Below are 22,280 nucleotides of genomic sequence, written 5' to 3'. Positions count from 1 at the left end.
ATTGACATGCTAATCTCTCACATTAACATAGCCACCTCAGCGCACTCGCCGTGGAGGCCGCTCATCGATCTTACATTTGCATGCAATTTTTTTATCTGGCAGCACCTTAATTTGTGGAAACCCACCACGAGCGCCGCCGTGTACCATCACTTACATTAACATTTGCTGCCCCGCCTATGCCGCTGACACAACAATTTGCCTTTAGAGGTTAACCCCCTTTTCCTGATGACGCTTGTGTTGCGATCAAAACGTCGTAGTTTTGTTATTTGAACCTATCTACGTGACTTCACCGAAAGACGAAAAAAATAAGAATAGAATAGTTGCTGATTTATCCAGCATCGCCACAGTAGGGCCAAAAACTTTTGAGGAGGGTCCTTCTATCATCACCAATGACATTGTTTCTAACTATGGGAAGAAATGGGAGAAACCTGAGGAAGAACATACAAAGCTGCACAGAGAAAGGCGCCGGAGTCAGAAATCGAACCCAGGGAGCTTTTTGCCGCGAGTCACGAGTGTTACCACTGCACCAGCATGCAGCCCCATTGGACCGACGAGTGGACACATGTGAAGTGGCACGGCGAATGCTTGCCGTCTTGAAGTTGTTGGTCGGACCCATACCTCCATAATGGAATGGTACACTCTGCAAGCAGTTCTTTCTGAACAGTGTTGTATTGGATGCGGTGCTTTTCAATCACTTTTTACCCTTTAAATGGCCATATTATCAGGATTATCAGATACACTTTCTCCCCCTATATTTTACAGCAAAGGTTGGGGTGCGTCTTATAATCCAGAGAATATATGCCCTTTTCAGAAGACATGTTTTAACCTAGTTGTTCAGAATCATCGTCCAGAAGACATCTCTCTCCATATTAAAGCAACAGGTTTTATAATAATCTAAGAAGACTTTCCACAGTACCATATTATCCTCATTATGAACACACACTTTTATTAAAAATGACCCTAAAGTTTTGGGTCCATCTTATTTCCTGGAGGGTCTTGTAATCTGGAGAATACGATATTTAGGCTGGGGAGCAATATGGTTAGAGCACTCAACTCACAATGGCAAGGTTGTGAGTTAATATGCAATTGGTAGTTCACTCAGCTCATCATCTTTATTGGGATGATAACATTGGTGCCACTTTGTAGAAGTCAACTGTGGCTGTTTTATGGAAAGACTCATCCCTGCCATGGGAATGTATAATTTCCACCACTAGTTCAGACTATCATGGGGATGAGTTTACTTGCCTCGACCCCTTAGTTAAGAGTGGAACAATCTTAATTATATTTCCTTTGCATCCTTTGTATGGTTGGTATGAAAACCTTGGAATATTCCACTACTTGCAAGGGGGGTAAGGTGATGTATCTCCAAACCCGTTCCATGAATTAACGTTTCTGAGTGCATTGATATTTTTAACAGCTTTCCAGTTATTGACAATAAAACCAAATAAAAACACAACCGTTTTGAATATTCAAAAAAGAGTATCTGTGATTTATTTAATGAGTATATTGGTACAGACGATCACACACAAACGTTGTGCAGTCTAGACTTTTCTTCACCTGGGTTCTTTTTTAAGTACGTATTTAATCGATTGCTTTTTGTTTAGTTGAAACAAAACACAGCGCCAACGTGGTATAAAGCCAGCCAAAAGTAAATAAAACACTTTAAATAAACTACTCGTCTCAGCAACGCGTGATTATGAGCAATTTTGACTGCTGCAAGTACCCCATTGTCTCTTTTGTATTGATGCTGTTTTGGTCATGGAAGGAACAAGACCACGAATAAGTGGCACAACACCGACTATCTGTGCTACCTCTTAGAGGTTGGTAAACGCAGGCAGGTGTCTCGTATACGCTCCCCAAACCAGAGCGTTCACGAGGGTCCATAACGCTCCTGCCACATCAGTGGGCCAGTAGTGGTGAGTGCGGTTGTCACCTGTCCCGGTTTTCCCAGGATCATCCTCTTACAAAGGCAGTTGCTGTCCTGAGAAATATGTCAGTTGTACCGGGACATTCAAGGTCCTTTTTGATTGGGTGAATACTAATACAAAATATAACTATTCACACTCAACGCATTTACATGATGAGCTATGAAGCTCTGTTTTGCTGATGTTTAGTCAGGGCGGATCAGCAAATTACATCAGAAAACAATAATACAATACAATAAACGATTTGAGTGCAAACGAGAGAAAATATAAGCCACTTAAATAAAAAAAAATATATCAGTACAAATTGCATAAGTAAATTCATTTCTGATGGGTTTTTTTCTTCAAAACTAAATGCAAGCTTGGGGCAAGGCAGCATAACAACAACAAACCCAGTCACAGACCACACCAAGACAACAACACACAGTCTCTCAATAACATTGCACATTAAAATTGAACTATATATATGGGTAAGAAACTTCTGGAATTGTTAGAAATGCTTCTTCCTATGATTCGTCCTGGATTTGTTTGTGTTGCTCAGAGGTGGCAACCCCACTGTTGAGACCTTGGTCCGAATACAGGGAGCTGACTGGACAAGCCCTGAGGTTTATATGATGATGCCAAGTAGAATTCCATCGCGGGATGAGCCACTTTGTTGAACTATCATTTGTGGTCGCTTCTGAAAAAGAGCTAGATAGTTCAGTGGGCCTTATCTGATAACATTAAAATTGTTTTAGGTTGTGCACAGTACTTGTGCTGCACTTACGCATAGTACGGATTTTATAAGTGGCCACATACACAAGATTTGTGGCAGCTTTGTCTGGAAAATCTGTTTTCATGAGCTGGGTGAATGATAAAAAAAACACAAAGGGAGAACAATGCAGAGGCAGGAAGCAGAAGGTGGGAAAAGAACACGTTCATCTTGGAACATCTAGAGTGTGGAGACACCACACTGAGGGTGGCTAGGGCTCTATCCACTGCTGGAGACCTGGAGTTGCATGCTGGCGAGTTACGCTGTTGATCCAGTCCTGGCTCGGCGATGCTATCTGGAGGTCCCCACACCCAGTGAGTTCTGGTCAGGGGCGGCCATAGGATCTAGAAGCTGCCTGCCCAACCCAAGAGTTGCCCATCAGAGAGAGAGAGAGAGTGTCAAGATGAACAATGCGGTTACCTCTCCTGACGGGCCCAGGGCAGCATGGAGGTGAATTGATTGCTGTGTGGCTTACAAGTCAGGGTTGTGGCGAGAAACCAGCGTTAGGAATTTGGATGCTGACCCAAGGACGCAACCCACACTACGCCATCATCATGATCCATGGGCAGATAGCCCGTAGGCAACCATTGCACATTGTTTCCACTCTCCTCCGTCTTGTGCCAATATGTGGCCGTCCATAAATGACAACACGCACCTAGGCAGGGGGGGTGGGTCAGACATCTGTGACGATGTGTGACGAGGGAGTAGGGGATTGAGAAATGTGACGTCACATCAAAATGCGCAACTTTAAATAAATATAGAATTGTTATAACAACACTAATTGTTATAACAACACTCCTACACCATCAGAGTGCAGCGCCACATTAAATACGCACTACAATGACAATAATTTAAAGCGATTTGAAGCATGTTTTATTTTCAAAATGGAAATATGTTTTTTTTTGGGGGGGGGGCAGAGCTTTTTGACGTCATATTTGAGGGGGGTCTGCCTTTTTGTGACGCCGTGTGACGAGGTGGGGGGGGGGGTAAAAAATCGTCCAAAATCGCGTGACGTCATTTATGGACGGCCCCTGTGCTCAAGTAGTGCGCCACATCTCTCTGGCACCAATCTCTCATGTCGCCGTCAAACCATTCTCTGCGAGGTCTTCCTCTTTTTCTGGTTCATTACATTTTTTCCGAACAGCAAACTTAAAATGTTCCGTTGTTGCCCATGCTACATATGTCTCCATATATTGGAAGTTTCCTTTGCATCACCAACAGCATCAGATATTTTTCCATGTGCAACCATTGTCTTACTTCTACGTTAGTCACTCGTTGGGTCCAACTTGTATGCAGTGACCTTCTGTAGCAATACATTTGGAGTGCCACTACAGGAGGCATTCAAATTAATTAAACATAAAAATAGGAAACTTACAAGTTAAAATCCAAGTCGGAGGTCAACTTAGCCAGGTAAAAAAAACAAAAAACTACGTGCCATTTTGTGGAAAGTCAACAGTGGTGACCGATGGAAAAATAAATGCCTGCCATGGGAATGGAGAATTTACACCGCAGGTTCATAGCTGCCAGTGCAAAATAAGGGCATCACACTATTCCTGTTTGAAAGCAAATGAGTTGACCTTTGACTCCCTTGACAGACAAGTTATCCCTATTGGCATTACACCAGTTGTAATTATTATATATATGCGCATATAGTGACAACAACAAAAACCCCCACAAATATTGTAAAAGTTGTAAATTCATGTAAACCAACATCATCAACCAAAGTGCTGTTACCGAATCATACACACCAAACTGATTACTATTATTTTTTTTCATTAAAGTAACATCTTTTAATGTGGGGACTGTAGTGCAGATTTTAAGCTGAGCTTTACCATAGCTCAGTTTTTTGGGTCGATGTTCTCTTCCGTCGTTCGCGACACACCGTCTGCACCACTCGGCGATGCGTGCGACGGTACGCCGTGTGTGTGAAGCTGGCCGGCATGGATAAACATTATTTCCTGTTGTATTTTGTCAGATTAGCGCGTGTAAGTCCTTAAGAGGATCGGAAATGGCTTATATGGTTGTGGGACTTAACTGCGGTAAATACCGCACGTAATTTGTAAATGCCCCGCTCTGAAAATTGCACTGAGCATTTGGTCCTGCTTTGGCCACGGCTGAATTCAGGGAAAGAGCACCGCAGACGCGCTGACAATGGGAAGAGGCTTTTCAATGGTGAATAACAGCTCCGTTGTGAAATCGTAGCCGCTAGCTTTAATATTGTATGCCACCGTTGTTGTGATTTTCCACGCACTCAATAACGCTGTGTACGATAATAGTAATCCAGTGGTCAACTGGCAGTCGGCGGTGTTGGTCACCTCTATTGGTGACTTTGAGCCAGTGGGTGAAAATTCCACATTCATATGGCAGGCACCTGTTTTATTAGACCAGCTGCTGATGCATACATGTAAAAGACTGAATTATGTTCGAGCCAGAGTGCACAAAGTATGTGGTAGTGTATACTTACGTTGGTGACACCAAGCCCGTGGTGAAAATTCCATATTTCTATGGAAGATTCCATTATAGTCCAAGGATGATCACTCTTGACTTCCCTCTGAGGTATAGAACTCATTGCCATGCTGCATCTGGAGATGTTTTCTGCAAGAAATGATACACTGTGAGAACTGCAAGCGTAGCAGACGACGGCCAAGTGGAATTGAGCCAGCTATTAAAATCCAATAAGAAAAAAATGCAATAATCAGTTTGAATACCTGATCGTGTGAGTCGATCGTGAGACTGCCTTTTGGCGCCTACATGCCCAGAGCACGTTGCGTAATGTCTCACTGTCCCAGTGAGCAGTGGGGTGGCGTTCTTCTCGCTCGGGAGCCCCACGCGAGTAGTTAAATGCCACATTCACGGTCAGATGGCTTCACTCTTTACTTCACGCAAATGGTAAAAATTGTGTGGAATAGCATCAAATTGGGCAATTGGAGTTTGGATGAAACTTTTGAAAGAAAAAAAAACTAAGGCTCAAAACACGTGCAATACGGTGGTGATAAAAGTAGCGTTTTAGTTTAATTCGCATGGACATTCACTCCGTTTAACCGAGGTCAGCAAGGCACTTAGATGCAGCTTCTTTGCATTCATGCATTCTATCCCGAAGAAGGGCTCCAATATGACAGATGTTGAATATGAAAAAAAAATGTCTTCACTTGCCTGCCATTATGACGCCATCTAATAACGCACCTTGCTTATGTTTGATGGATTTTTCAAATATACTGAATATTGAGTAGTCTTCCCATGAATGGGCGAATCTTCACTATTCGAACATTGGATTTTGCCGCCACTAACTCAGGGTTTCTAATGAAAATGAGCAACATTTATACATTGATTGAGCCAAGAGGTAATTTGTCGGAGGACTTTTATAGCAAAGCAATTGAGATCCTGAGATCAACTGTCGCCAGTCACAAAGCATTGAACTGGTTTCTTCAGCTTAGTCAGTTGATTGCAACAGTCTGGCCATCATCGACAGCCAAAAACGCCAGCATATATATATACACGTTACATAATTGAGCTTGCTTGAGCTTTGAGGCTTGAGAATTTTGGATAGTTCGACATGTGGCAACCAATCTCTGTGGAGCGTTATAGGATGCACCCCTTGTGTGAATTGAAGACCTTTGCCATCCGTCGTGTTTCGAAGTATACTTTCTTCATCTTGTGTCATTCTGCCAAAAGCTAAATTAATTGATATAATTGAGGACCCCACCCACCCCCACCTCCCAATTAAACGGTGGCCGCATGCATTTCTCACATTTGTCTCGCATTTGGATACCCTTGAGTTCACATGTTGACTGGGCTCGACTTGTCCCATAATCTCTTTGTGGCAAGTCAACAGTGGCTGTGCTATAAACAACTGAATTAAATTCAAGTCAACGTGTGAAGTGTATCGCTGCTCAAATGAGGTTTGGGAGGTGCTTATTTCCATTGGCTGCACTAATCCTTTTGTGGAAAATCCACATTCCCAAGTACGAAAACAATTTACTAAGCGGACAAATACTGATTTAAAGCTTTCGTGACTGCAGCGATTCAACTTCTTGGTTCTTTCGGTAAAGTCACCTAGAAGGGAAATAATAAAATAATAAAAATAAAACATAATAAAATACAATTCTCACGACGTTTCGGCCACAACGCAAGCAGCCGTCCTCAGGTGAAGAACAGGTCTGTCGGAAAGACAGTGTCGGAAAGACGCTGGCCGAAACGTCGTGAGAATTGTATTTTAAAGTTTTATTTTTATTATTTTATTATTTCCCTTCTACGTGACTTTACCGAAAGAACCAAGAACAGGACAAATACTACTGACTTCCCACAAATGTTCCGACGATACGACTGAAATTTGAGGCCATAACCTTTCAATTGTGAGTTGAACACCTGCACCCATGGTGCCACCAAGACAGATTATTTACATTGTTTTACAACAATAGCGTTTACATCATTTACATGACAGTTTAAAGGACACAACTAAAGGTCCCCCCTCTGACAGCTGCAAAATATTTGACGGTCAAATACCTCACCAACTTAAGTGCCGGCAGCCAGTGCAGTATTTGTGCATGATGTCACGATCTTTTTTTAAATAAGTTCCCATATTCAAGCTTTTCACATATCCGTATGTATCTCAGTCGCGCATGGAGTCGGATTTGTCGATTTGGTATTGCGCTGGAATGAGCGTGGACAATTCTCATTGCTGAAATAGATAAAGGTGCTACACTGCGCGATTATTCTCAAACATCTGTCCATTCAGAACAATTGGAGTGACCGATTCAGGCACGGCCAGGAAATCCTTGAATTTAAGCGTATTAATTTATCTGCAATCATATTTTCTCGAGAGTCCTCTGTATTTGCTGCCTTACCCTCCAAGCAGGGCAAATCCTCCCCCACCCCACCACCCGATACATAAAATGAAAAATGAAAATGTTCCTCCATCTGTGACGCTTCACCCCCCCGCGCCCCGGCCCGGTTGCAAGCAAAGCCTTCGCTGAACGATTAGAGCCAACAAAAAACAAACAAACGAGATGCGGAATTAATACGGTCGCTCACGCGAGATCTGTTCTATATGCAATGCAGAGTGTTAGTGCGCGGACTACATATGGGTTCGCCTTCAAGAGAGAAAATGAGATTCATGTCCGTTTCAGCTTTATTTTCCCGTGCTGTTTAGATTTATTTTGTTCCCACTCTTTAAATCCTCGCGGAGCATTGTCAATCTCGATAGAAATGTAACCTGGACGATGATAATAATAGTATGCAATGACTTCCTGCTTACGCGAATATGAGAATTAGTGCTCCGCTTCACTAGTAGCCCTGCTGGAAATTCCACATTCCTATGACGGAGGCCAGTCTCCCCATTGCCCATTGTACATTGTTTAACGTGACTTCTCTTTATGCATATAACTATAATACAATTTGATAGCTCTTAGTAAACTTACATAAAATTGTATGTATTTAAAAAAAATCGCTTACATATTTTAATTGTGGCTTTGCAATGTTTAGAACTAGTAACTCTCGGTTATTAATTGGTTGTCCGCTGATGTTGTACATTTCTTACTAGAGCAATACTAAATTATCCAGGGCCTCCTTTGGAAGCAGAGGCATGAATTCCAAGGGTTCGTGATAGTTACATACGGTCGGGAAAACAAAAACGGAAACATGCACAAGGAGGCACGGAGAGATGCATGCTTGGGGATACATTTTTGAGACAGGAAGGAGATGGACTTGGTTTAGAGAACATCCGCAGGTTAATGAGATCATTCAGACTTAAACAGACGGAGTGGGCTTGGGCAGGATGGGTCGCTCGCAAGGTTGCCAAGAATAATGAGGAAGTGGCAGCCAAGACACTGAGCAGAGCGGGACCACGTCCACTGAGCAGATGGAGCGATGAAATGAGTTAGTGTGGAAGGTGCCAGGTGGATCTTTACATGGCAGATTCGTGAAGGATGGTGGTGGCTTGCGGAGGCCTTCATCCAGCGGTGGATTGACCGTGGCCGATGATGATGATGATGAAATAAAGTTCATAGTTATTTATGTACAATCTACCAACCGTGCAGACAAATGTCTGGATGATAGTAATGGGTCGCTGAGTTCAGCTTCAGCGTTGTTATTCCTGTGCTGTCCATTCTGGTTTATAATGGCTTGTAGGGAACAATTACAAGTTTGTTTTCGTAAATGAACAAAAACAATGATCTTGTTGCTGTTGTTTCATTCACACTGTTGGGGTTCTTGGCTGAACCTTCTGAAATTAAAATGTAACAAAGGCTATGTTATTACCCGACTTTAAGCAGTGTGTGCTATCTGTTAAGCAGTTGCTAAGAGTTCATTGTGTTTAATTACATTCATACAAACCGAATTCCCAGGAATATTGTTGACGTTATTTTATAATTTTCATTACACTGGCCAGAAAAAGATGGGTGAACATTGGGGCAAAATCCACAATGGTCATATGTTTTGTAAAGAATTGTAGACAATTAGTCATTGTAATAAATGTGGCACATTATATTGTGGTTGGCACGGTGGTGCCATGGTTAAGAAGAACCTGGCATCCTGGATTCGATCCGTGGCCACGGCGGGCATCCGTGGCGAGTGATATTCAAACCGATACCCGAGGGATCTCCCCTTCATCAAAACCAGCACTGAACAGCGCGGTGAAGTATTACTAAACAACCGAGAGGCATGGGGAGACCATCATTAAGCAGTGGCTTAACCAAGGGCTGTACTAAATTTCGATTTAAAGCTTTCGTGACTGCAGACAAGGGCTGTACGTTTAATTTATCTGTTAATTTACTTACGGTTATATACGTTAGAGTAAACATGTATAAAATAAGCATTTACTCATCCATACTAGCTCACATTCAGTTCAAGTCCCGTTTAGCATTGACTTGGTCCGTCTTAACTCTAGTCGAAAACATGTGTACCACATTGTGGAAAGTATTACAATTCTGAAAACTGTAATTAAAAACATGTCATGATATGACGCACTCTACATTTTCACGATTTTGATGATTATTACGATATAATTTTCCGTAATTGCATTCAGCATTTTGTTGTAACTTTCTTTTCTACTTTGCTGTACTTCAAGTTTGATTAAGGATTCGTTCTTCTAAAAAAAAGTTATTTGGCAGCATTAGGCTCAGCATAAGCCTGCCATAAATCTTCTGAGCACTGCACACATCTTGAGCATGTTGGCAATTTGACTCGACGATGGATTTGATGGTGGAGCAATCGGTACCAGTGTGCGTTCTGTCTTTCCCGGTGTCTTTTGTTGCCATTACCTTGCGTGTGAATACAGTTTTTTTTATAACGAGAATATTACATCGCCCTGTGCCGTGCAACTGATAGCGCGAGCAGTTTTCCATTGTTTTGGTGCAAAATAAAAATAAAAAATAAAAATGTTTAATGAGCAATTACTCGCTCACGTCACTGTTCGTGGCAGTGTCTCCACTACAGGAAGCTCTCGTGAACCTCGTTGGAGGGTCTTTGGCCGACTCTACCCCACCGCGCACGGTCTGCCGATCGACTAAATGTGGTGAACCCATTTGTCCTGCCGGGATGACAGGGGTGGACAGATTTATATATTTTTTTAAAAACTGGCCCCAATTTTTCGCGACTGGCACGCTGGGATATCGCAACGGCGACGATCTGGATTGCAAGTCCAGTGTGATGCCCATTGCCTTACGGCAGCAATCCGTCAATAGCTGTACACGTACGACTGTAGAAGTACCGGACCGTAATTTGCAATCAGAAGTGGAGTTGCTCATCTTGAACCAGTGGTAGAAATTTTGCATTGCTCTGGTAGGGGGGGCGGGCATGAACATTGATACCAGGACGAAAAGGGTCTCGCACGTGCAAGCTTTCGCTGACGCTCTACAACATGCGTCTGTACTCGGTGTGTTTACGTCGTGAAAGTGACGGTGGCGCAGGAAGTGCTCGAGACGTCGTCCTGCCAGGAGACAACAGGCCTCCCATAGCGGCTTTGCCCGGGAGGGAGCAGGCCCCGAAAGACAGGGGGTGGGTGGGGGGGGGTCCCTGGTTCTACCTAAAAAAATACATGAATGGCAACAATTTCAATTGCGCCGTAACGTGGCGAGGCGATTCGAGGGCGCCGTCGCACGGCGGTGTCCAGCGCACACGGAGTAGGAGCGGCAGTGAACCGTGACACTGACGGACTTGCTGTACTGCCACACCCTGCTGGGCCTGCCTGCCTGCCTGGGAATTTGACAGCGCCCGATGATGCGCTCCGGCTTCAGGGACGCGCGATCTCCACCGCCACGCTGACGACGTGTCATCGCAAAGTGGCTCCTTCGTGCACCTTGCAGGCATGAGTAACGGACTTTGATTTGATTTGTGTTGATTTGCACTGCCCAAAAACCCTATTGTTGGGGCCTGAATGGCGACTGTCAAAAAGCATTATGATCCGATGGGATCCCAGGACCAAGGTCACTTGGCCACGGGCAGGCTGTTTAATGCATGCAGGGTCACGCGGTGATGCTGGTCTGTCCCCCTGACCTCTGTTTGACCCAAGCATCTGCTCGTATCCGTGTATCCATCGTGATGTGGCCATAACACTCTTGCCACGCAGAGTGGAATCGCTGCCCAGTGCTAAGCCCACCACTACAAAGTGTATCTTAATCGATGACCTTTGTGCAGTATTCTGGGATTATGAAACAAGGTGGTGGGGGTGGGGGGGCTGTTATTGTAAGAGGAGGTAGGGGTATGGAGCACACAAGGGGCCAGCACTTAGTTTTGGAGGCTTGCCGTCCATTTAGGGGTTCCCACTTGAAAGTGGGGTGAGAGGAAATAGAGAGAGATTAAGGATTCCAGGACTAGAGAGATGTTATTTTTTGCCATGTTGATTTGTATAAGTAGGTGCCAATCCAAATTTGTGTGTGGATGTTTGATGGACATGTGTCTGCGCGTGCATATATGGGGAGTGGTAGTGTAGTGGTTAGCACGCTGCGCTATAAATCTAGCGACCAGAGTTTGATTCCCACTCACGGCCAATACCAGCGACAATTATCTCAACTGGTCCTGGACCTCCCCTAGGGTGACTCAGCAGTGTGTGAAGTTCGTCTTCAAGGTGCTTGCTAACAGCACTTGCCCCAAGAGTCTGTTTATGCTATATGGGGGTCTTTGTCATTGCCATATGAAGAGTGGTGGCGTATGTTTAAGCACACTGTGCTACGAAACCAGAAACTTGAGTTCAATTCCTGGCCATGGCTAGCATCAGCGGTTAGTGAACTCGTCAACCTGAAATGAATACCTCGTGTGGTGTGTATAAATCTGCACTGGGGAGACAAACGTGGCTGAGCATGGTGCTGGCCACACCACCCCCTGGAGTGCCATTCTGGCCTCATTAGGCTGTAGCAGCGAGCTTTGTCTCTGCATCTATTGGGGGGGGGGGGTTGCAGAGTGATGGTGAAGTGGTTGGCAAACTGCACTGCAATCCGAGTAAAATAGGTTTAATTTCCCACCATGAACAACATCAGTGGCAAGTGGTTATCTGATCCTATCCTGGACCTCCCCTAAGCTGTTTCAGCCTTATGACAGTATGTGGTGCAGAGGTGTTGTGTGTGTAGAGGAGTAACATGTTAGGGATCAAATAGGGAGTCTGGGGAGAAGCCGGTGGTAGCCGTAGAGGTGCTTCTCTCTCCGGTCGGTGGAGTCGGCAGAGTCCACGATCCGACACGAGAGAGAGAGACCGGAGCTAGCCGGCAGGGACCCGGACTCAGAGTAGGACCCCTAGCCTCTGGGAGTTGTGTACCCTGCTGTGTAATATTGCAACAGCTTTAATAAACCCTGGCGAAAGCCCATAACTTACCTCCGAGTGCGTCCGTCGGGAGCTTCTCTACATGTGTATCAGCAATGATCATTCTGGTGATGTGGTCTCTACTGCAAATGTATGTGCACATTTATGACATCATCATACCTAAGAAAACTTAATTCTGGATTCCTGTGTAACAAAAAAAAAGCCTCCGCTTAAATGGACATGGAACGGTTCCCATTTTTGTTTGTGAGCTAATGGTGCAGACCTGCAATTGCTCGCCCACGCCACTGCTGGCGGAAGGGCCTCCACTCAACGAGATGAGCTCTGTGGAACTCCCTCTAGTTCAGTGGAGGCGAAGAGTCTACAACTCTAGGGCGGAGACCGGTGTATGTATGTTTAAGGCCACCACTGCTGCCAGCTGTGGAAATATAAAACCCGAGGCTCAGCTTAAAAAAATACGATCCTTTTATCCAAGAATTCCAGAAGACAATGCTTTTGATGATGACGACGACGACGATGATGATGATTAATGTAGTTACGCAAATGTATTTGTGTTGTTTCAGTGCCTGGACCTTTTTTGGGGGGGGAGGGGTTATCCTCTCCGGCTAAATCCATTCTGATAAACTTTGAACCTATGGCGACATTTATCACCTCCGACACTTGAACTATGTCAAAGTGGCTATCGTGCTTCCGAAAACATTCCGCTTCCAGAGACCCCGTGATTGATGCGCTCTCGGCTAAAACGCTTCTCCTCCTACTGGCACGAGCACGCAACATCGCTGACCCCTGATTGACCTGTCTGCTCTGACACCTCCTTCCCGGTTAGAGTTTGTCTCCGATAGCAAGAGGTGGCATGTGGCCTGCTCCAGACCTGGAAGTTTGTTCAACTGCTAATCTTCTTGCTGACAGAGCTGGGATCAATGGGAATCTCTCTTTCATTTAATTCATTTTTTTTTCAGTCAGGCGCACCATCATTGCACACTTTAGTATTCGCACATGTGCGTGCCTTTCCCGGCCTGTGCTTAACATCACGCATGGTGTTTGCGACTGATTTAAGTAACACGGATCACTTGCCAGATTTAACCCTGCCCAGCGGTTGATACTTTCTGATAAAAAAAAATCTGTGAAATCCCTCTTTCTTTTTTTGCTTCAATATTTTTTTCGTCTTCAAACATAAATCAAAGGGTCTTCTCGATTAAAGGAATATGTGCGTGCTGCTCAATACCATTGGCGGTCATGAGCCAGTCATGCAAATTCCTTGGTGCGAGAGTCAGTCTCTCAATCGGAAAATCACTTTTGATTTCCTACAAAGTCGTTGAGTTCTCGTTTTTGTTGACCCTGCATGAATTAACGCGTGACTGATTTTTTGTTGTTGTTGAAATAACATCAAAGTAAAGAGTTACTGACGCTGAAGGCGAAACCCAGAGGTTGCCCGTTCATTATCCCGTCAGGGCAGTTGAAACGATGGTGGCCGTTTCTTAAATTCCACCCCCCCCCTCAACTGCCTTTGCCCACTCAGCACTGTAACTGAAGATGGGCACATCACAGTTAGTCGGGTCGGCAATGCCACAGGCGCTGTGATAAGGTGTAGATATTTCGATTTAAAGCTTTCGTGACTGCAGGGATTCATCTTATTTTTTTTTACGATCGGAGGAAACAACAAGAAGATGTCTTCTTGGTTCTTTTGGTAAAGTCACGTAGAATGGAAATAATAAAATAAATATAATAAAACATAATAAAATAATTCTCACGACGTTTCGGCCACAACGCAAGCAGCCGTCCTCAGGTGAAGAACAGGTCTGTCGAGAAGACAGAATCTTAATAGAGCCACATGACTCTGTCTTCTCGACAGACCTGTTCTTCACCTGAGGACGGCTGCTTGCATTGTGGCCGAAACGTCGTGAGAATAATTTTATTATGTTTTTTTTATTTCCATTCTACGTGACTTTACCGAAAGAACCAAGAATAAGGTGTGGGTACTCCCATTTCTTCAAATAAATCTGTCCAGCATGGGAGAGTGGTCCAACAGACCGTCTAGCGGAGCTCTCCAGAGCTCCCTCCAGTGGAGGCCTCGCTGCAGGAAGTCACGTGAGCGAGCCTATTGCAGAGCTGCATAAATAGAGCGCCGTAGAGCTACATTATCCATAATTATTACAAAATAAGTACCAGATTGCGGTAAGGAAACGTGTGCTAATGGACAAGACTGGTCCCCATCGTAGCAATGTGGAATTGCCATCACTGTTGTATGGGTGAAAATAAAGATGATCACCACCCAATATTTGCTGTAGAAGAGAGACACTTGATGTTTTGACATTCAGTCTAGAATGCAACACGACTAGAGTGTTTATATATATTTCTCACTGTGGGCATACATATCTAGAGCTCATATTCAACAGTGCAGTAGCATTTATTCTCCTGTGCAACTATTCGGGATGTTGTTTATGCGTTTAAGATTTTATATGAAGTAATTTAATTCCTCACTACGTAATTATGAAGCTGTAATTGCATACTCATTTGTGAGTGTGTAGGGGATAGAGGGACAGAGCCTTGGATGTGAATGTTGCATGTCTAAGGGTTCACTTTAAAGGGTGGAGTGGTGGTGCAGTGGTTACCGCTCTACGCTACGATCAACGACTAACATCAGTGGTGAATGATATCTAAACCGGCCCTGTTTGTCATTAATCTGCACTGACGAGTGTGGTGAAGTATGGTCAAACATCACACATATTTGAAATGGGGGAGGGCCTTTGTCCTGCAGTGGATTTACAAAGGGATGTGAATTTATTATAATTATTATAAAGCGATTACTAAGATGGCTTTGGAAAACATTTGGTGTGCAAATGTGCCAGTCTGCCGTCACAAAGCCACATCAGTGATGCGCTAGCTGCAAAGCAGCAACAGCAGGGATGAGTTGAATGCATGTGATGTGGTTAGAGGGAGAAGCCAATTGGAAACAACTTTGAAAAGCGTACGAATGACTTAACACAGATTTCTTGTGCTCGCAATACTCGTGCTGCCAGAATATAATAGAGCCACATGCCCTAGTAGTGCCATATATGTGTTAGCATGTATGTGTGTACGTGTGTGTACGTAGGGGGGAGCGGTAGTGTAGCGGTTAGCGCGCTGCGCTACGAACCCGGGTTCGATTCCCGCTCACGGCCAACACCAGTTATTATTATCTGTGCGGTCCTGGGCTTCCCCTAGGTCGACTCAGCTGTAAATGAGTACAGTACCTAGTGCTGTGAGTAAGCATCGCCACTGCGGAGACAAAGGCGGCCCTTGCGTGGTGCTGGCCACCCACCCCCTCGTGTGCCGTGCCGGCCTTCATAGGTGATCGCTAACATCACTTGCCCCTACAGTCTGTTCAGGCTATTAGGGGGATCTTTGTGTACGTGTGTGGGGAGCGGTAGTGTAGTGGTTAGCGCGCTGCACTACGAACTTGGCGACCCGAGTTAGATTCCCCGTCACGGCCAACACCAGTGACGATTATCTGTGCCGGTCCTGGGCTTCCCATAGGTCGACTCAGCCGTAAATGAGTTCAGTACCTGGTGCTGTGAGTAAGTATCGCCACTAGGGATACAAAGGCGGCTGGGCTTGATGGTGGCCACCCACCCCCTTGTGTGCCCTGCCGGCCTTCATAGGTGCTCGCTAACAGCACTTGCCCCTACAGTCTGTTGAGGCTATGCGAGGCACCTTTGTTTTTGTGCACAAGATGTTGTTCCAAAAAATTAAATACTGTACGGACATCAGAATCTGAATATTTAATTATACTGGAGGAATCCGATGAGCTAAAAATATTTTTTTTCACACATGTCCAGCAGACGTCCGTGACATGTTCCAATTAGATATTTTTAGACTTATTAGAACCAGAATAACGATCTGAAGATTCTAGGAAAAAAAACATGCTGTCCTCTAAAGAAAAGTTTAAATGTTTTGGCTATATGGTATATATATAGTATTAGTACAGAATGTAAATATGTGTGGCGCACAAGCACGTACATGAATGTTAGAAGTGTTGACATTTCAAGCTATATTTGGCAAACATTTACGCACTTTATGACAGTGATGTCTGAGAAAATATCACTCCTTGTCCGACAAAGCCATGAACCTGACATTACCTTGACAGATGACTTTCTGTATGTGGGTGGCCCATTATTTGTCGCTGCCCATAAATTATTATAAATCAAAGGTCTCCATTATCTATTAAGTGTGCTGTGTACATCTTGTGATGCAAAGGGACCGCTGCCACTGGGGGTGCCTTTGGCTAGACTGCCGTGGGAGATTTGGAAAGATCGAGATGAGATGTGATGCAAGGTTATCTAGCACCACTTCACAATGAGCCACCAGTGTTTGCCCTGTTGGGTAAGTGGTCCTCGCCACTGGAATGTGGAATTTACACTGCTGCTGCCACTTGGCTGTAAGTCGAGATGGGTGCAACCACCCTCGTTGCACATTCAAGGTTGGAGACGCTTTGCCGTCTTGTGTATGACCGCGAGGACCAGACTTGGGAAGACGAGACCATACTTTAATCGGGCCGAGCTCTGGCATTAATGGTAGTTGCAGAGTCACTGAAGCATAAAGCTAAGTGCTGGGCGTAATATTGTTCTTTTAAGGGGTTTTGGAATAAATGTCAATAAGGATAGGGATGGCAGAGTGTCTGAGTCATTCGCGAACGGAGTAATGGATTCCGAATTCCCTCTCCCAAATCCATTGTCAGCCCCCTAGTGTGTGTTTTTCAGGAACCTTGTGAAAATGTTTTCTTGAGATCTGAGCTCCTGTTAACAATCGCCAGAGAAACGTGGAACCCGTCTAAACGTTGCAAGATCGCTCTCCGACATTAAGAACGGTGGTTGGCGCTGCTGACGAAGTGATACATTTGGCTCGTTTGATTCACGTGTTACTTTTATTCATTGGCTGTATCGGGTAGAGGAGGCTTGATGACACACGTTGTATGACCTCACCGATAGTAAACCAATTATGAATTCTCATCTTGGTTGGGAAACTCTACGTATAGAATAATAAATAAACTCATAATTTGCTGTTATTGCCTATAGTCATTGCACCATGGTAGCTACCGTGGTGCAATCACATTTCAGATTCACATTATGTTAATGTTGGTTACGTAATATTTGAAATGTTTAATGCATTCAATTGTGGACGTTCATGAATGAACATTTTTTTTTATGAATCTTAGAGAACAATGCTTTCAAATTTTCCATATTTCACCATGGCAATATTGCAATCGTTTTGGTTTCATTGAGTCCCTTCGGAAAAGTGTTGCCTCTTTATAGACATTTACACTGGTGGCCCTGATGTTCGTAAAGATTATAGATGTAAATTAACATTTGCTCTCGGAGGTAGCTGAGCCAGCACCACTGAGTACCTGGGATCATATCCAGGCAGGCGCTCATATTAAACCAGCTTCTCAAGTCTAGTGGTTCGGTGGTCTCAGCCCAGTTACCAACAACTGTACACAAAAAAACACGTGATGACATTTTTGGGTGTCACTTAAATTGACTAAATGATGCTTTTTGAGCATAAAAAATATATTGGTTTGAATGTTATGCAACAAGCATTTCTCTGCAACAGGGTGTGTGGAAATGTTTGCTATATATATATGTTTGGATCTTTCGATGAAGTCATGTAGATAGAAAACAAAACGAAATAAAAAATAAAAAATATGAACAAAATAAACAAATATAATAATAAATAAAAATCATGAATTGAAAATAATAAAAGCAAAAAAACACAATTAAAAATATTTTAATGTATTTAATTACTTTAATGCATTTTTTGTTTAATTTAACTATTTTTATTTTTTCGTGGTTTTTTACTTTTATTATTTTCAAATTTTTTTATTATTTGAATTTTTCATTTTAATTTTATTATTGATTTTTTTTATTTTAGTCTTCTACCTATGTGACTTTACCGAAAGAACCAAGAATATTAATTCCTGCAGTCACAAAAGTTTTAAGTCAGAAATGTTTGCTCTCGCGTGTGCCGATAAAATAGTTCGCTTGAAGGAATGTTGGACATAGTTCTATGATACCTGCTTCTGCAGGCTACCCTCGAACACGTGGTCATGCACTCTTCTGCGAGACTTCCCAGTGGCCACTCCTTCTCGTGAAACGATGCCGACCTTCGGATCGAACTCGCGATCTTCGTAAGTGAAGCGTGGAACCAACAGGGCCACATTTATTCTTGTCAGAAAAAAAAACGACTTACTGTAATCTATAGTACAGGAAACGTCTCTTTACCGCAAATCGACTCCACGTATCCGATGGACAAAACTAATCACGGATAAGTGCAGACAATAGGATGAATTTGCCGATGAACTCTTATCCGTGACAAATTTTTGCAAGCCATTCCCTAGAGAAGCATGGGGAAACTGCAAATAAAATAATCGCGGATAACAGGAACAATAGGCCCGCGGATTATAGGAGTTGTCACGGACCCTACGGCTTTTTGCGGATAATAGGAATCACGGGCAATAGGGTGGTGGATAAGGAGAATTCTCCGGTTCTATTTTAGCTGCCTGCGGGCCAGTTGCGAGCACCGTGTACACATCAAGTTGTTGCGATTACACTGTGAGAACAGCGGACAAAGGGTGTGGTTCAACGCTTAGTTTGGCAGTAGCCTGTCATGTGTTCTCTGCTGAATTATCGAAATGCGTTGACAAAAAAATACCTTGTCAGACAACTTTTGCAGAGATACTTTTGATGACTTAGGAACCCATATGACATTAGCTTGGGGCATTAGATGTCCTTGATAGTTGTGAGCCAACATATGTTCTGTCGAAATAAATAATATATATGTAAATGCTGTAACCGTAGGGTGAAATCGCATTTCTAATATAGGTGTTAAACAATTTTTTTTTATTTACGTTTTCTTAAAAGTAATCTTACATACTGTATTACTGTTGTTACATTTCACGAAAGCAATCTAGATCGAGGCTCTTTTTTCTACATCTTGTCTTATGGCTGATGTTGATGTAGAGCAACGAATATCACGTGACATTGAGGTGGTATAAGCCAGTCGATTGTTTCAGGAGTAGTGGAGGCCATACGTCGTGGCGTCCACATCCCTGTGATGATGCTTCCTTCGCATTCGTGAATCTGGAATTTTGTAATCGTGTGGCAAGCGCGTTGAATGTTACGTTTGAAACATCGCGATGATAATTAGTGAATGTTACGTTTGAAACATCGCGATGATAATTAGTGAATGTTACATCAGATCACATTGATGTCATCATTCAATGACTGAAATTTTTATTTTTTATTCACTATCGCGAAGCACAGGGCCAAGAAACTGAGCAATCTTCGTTGTTTCAACTGCTGTGCCGGGAGATGGAACCGGCGACCTCTGGGATACACGTACGGTGTGCGAATCATCCAAGACGTCTGGCCAGGGTGGACGACTCAGCCAACAGTCTCTCTCGATGGACTCTCTGAAGCTCCCGACAGACCCTTCTGCCAGCAGTGGCATGAGCAAGCACCTTCAGGGCTGCACCTTTACCTTCCATTAACCATTACCCAGTTTAACATCATTACTGCATCATCCCTATCTACAACATTGAACACCATGGCCCAATAGCGCTTGGAATAAAAGAAAATCACACATTTTATCTGCATGAAGATGGGGCAAACTGTTTCCATACTCTTTGGTTCTTTCGGTAAAGTCACGTAGGTATAACATTCTATTTTTGTTTTAGTTAGTAACATTTTTGTTTTATTTTATACCTACGTGACTTTACCGAAAGAACCAAAGAGTTTGGATTCCTGCAGTCACGAAAACTTCAAATCAAGATTAAACTATTTCCATGTTTAAATCCCCACTTTGCATTTGGTATTTAAAACGTTGATATGCTTTGTATGTGAAGTGGGTCGTAAATGTGTTCGATTATTGATTTAATGAATGCCATTGAGAATGTTACCGGCTACAACACATTGAAAATGGTGAGCTCATTTTCAGCCTCTCGCAGTTTCAAAGGGTGGTTACCGATGGACAGACACCTGACAACGGCCGTTGGATAAGTTTGTACAAGTGTGACGTGCGGTTCTTGACGCCGTGTTACACAATGGTGCATTCTTGCGGCAATAATGACAGCCAAAGCCCTTTACAGCCCACGAACACACACTTCGGATTTTCAACTCCCACGTCTTTGGACACATCAAGCCGCAAAATTCCAGCAAGGCTTTAATTTTTTTGTTGTTGTTGGCTTTCTTGCGCTGCGCACTATTAGATCAAGCAAGACCGATGCCAGGAACACGGTCACATTCCTTCTGCGGCAAAGCGCTCATCTCTGCTTGAATGGATCTAATTGTGACTCGGGTGCAAGAGAGGTGGCATTGATCTGCCCCGGGGATTAACATGACAAGGCTGATATATGCCATGGAGTCATCAAACAACCCCAGTGACCCATGTTTCAATGAGCTCAATAACCGCAACTGGTGTGCTCGTTTACGTATTTAGCGTGACACACGTGGAGGTCAGTGCTGTCGTGATTGGAACACTGCACTATGATCTTCACTACCTGGGTTCGAATCATGGCCATGTTTTTCAGCAAAGCCTGACCCGGGTCTTCATACTGTTTTTCTTTTCCTCGGGTCCTGATTATGGTTCACAGTAAGGGGGCGTCGTATGTATGTTGAACTTCTTTCGCACCCTACGTAGACAACCATGCTAATCGGAGGTGCGTCGATATGTACATCGGCAATGTGTTGACTTAGAAGTGGGGTTGGTGGCTCACACAGAGATCGGGCCCATCGTGTAGGCTGGGAAAATATTCCGTGAGTAGAGTGCTGTAATCACAAGACCACCGGCACCAGATAGTATACATTTCAAACAAACAAACACACACATACAGTGTATCAATAAAACATAACTGAGTAAAGTGTCTTGGATGAATGCAGCTTGGAAAATAACTTCAGCAGGCACAATTACTTTCTTGCTGTACGGGAAATGGAAAAAAATAGCTTTACATTGAGATGTTTTAGTAATTACAGGCGTTTACGTGTAAGTAAAATAAAGCTTTAATTCATCTAAAACCCCGCGTAAAGCCACAAGCAAGTTTTGTTTTTGCTTGTGGTGTTATTCTGGGGATCAGCTTTGAGTGGGACCTATTATGTGTAATCAAAGGCTGCTTGTTAGATGCACGCGGAAAATTGCACCGCTCGAATCCCCTTATTTGCACAAAAAAACCTATTTGCCGTGTCGCCCAGGGCTTTGAATGCCACGTGAGCTTTCATTGGATTACGACCTCGCAATAATACAGCACTCGGCTGAGAATACAGGAGTGTGCACGCACCTGTCTGCTTTCAATAGGGCACAATTAGTACGACGTGAACAGTGATGGAAGTGTTCCCATTCGTATGATTATGCACAGCTGCCCGAAACGCGATGTTCGGCTGCTTCAAAAGTGGAATAAATGCACAACATTGAGTCGGTTCGTTGAATTGATAGAGCTTTGGTGGCTGTAAAAAACAAACTTTTGTTTAATGGGTGATGAGCTCAAACAAGTGTACGATTTTAATCGTCTAATTAATTAGATAAAGTGATGACGTGCTAAAATATATATTTTAAAAATATTATTCACCGAACATTTGCCCTTGACAATATTAGTTGATGTAATTTTTTTTACATTTTGTTTTACCCGCACAAGGAAATATGCGCATTTGCTAATAACACTCAAACTGCACACAAGCTGTCCTGTTTCCTACAAGAACCTTCCTAACCTTGATGTCGTGAGTCTCACACACGTGACCTCCTTATGGTCCACCACCCCCCAATTCCAAGAGGACTAGAGTACAGCTGTGTGTGTGTGCCACTACACGGGCTTGTCATTTGCCATCTATGTATC

The sequence above is a fragment of the Lampetra fluviatilis genome, chromosome 26, assembly GCF_964198595.1.
Source record: "Lampetra fluviatilis chromosome 26, kcLamFluv1.1, whole genome shotgun sequence".
In the NCBI taxonomy this organism is placed as follows: Eukaryota; Metazoa; Chordata; class Hyperoartia; order Petromyzontiformes; family Petromyzontidae; genus Lampetra; species Lampetra fluviatilis.
Note: the sequence above shows the minus strand (reverse complement) of the source record.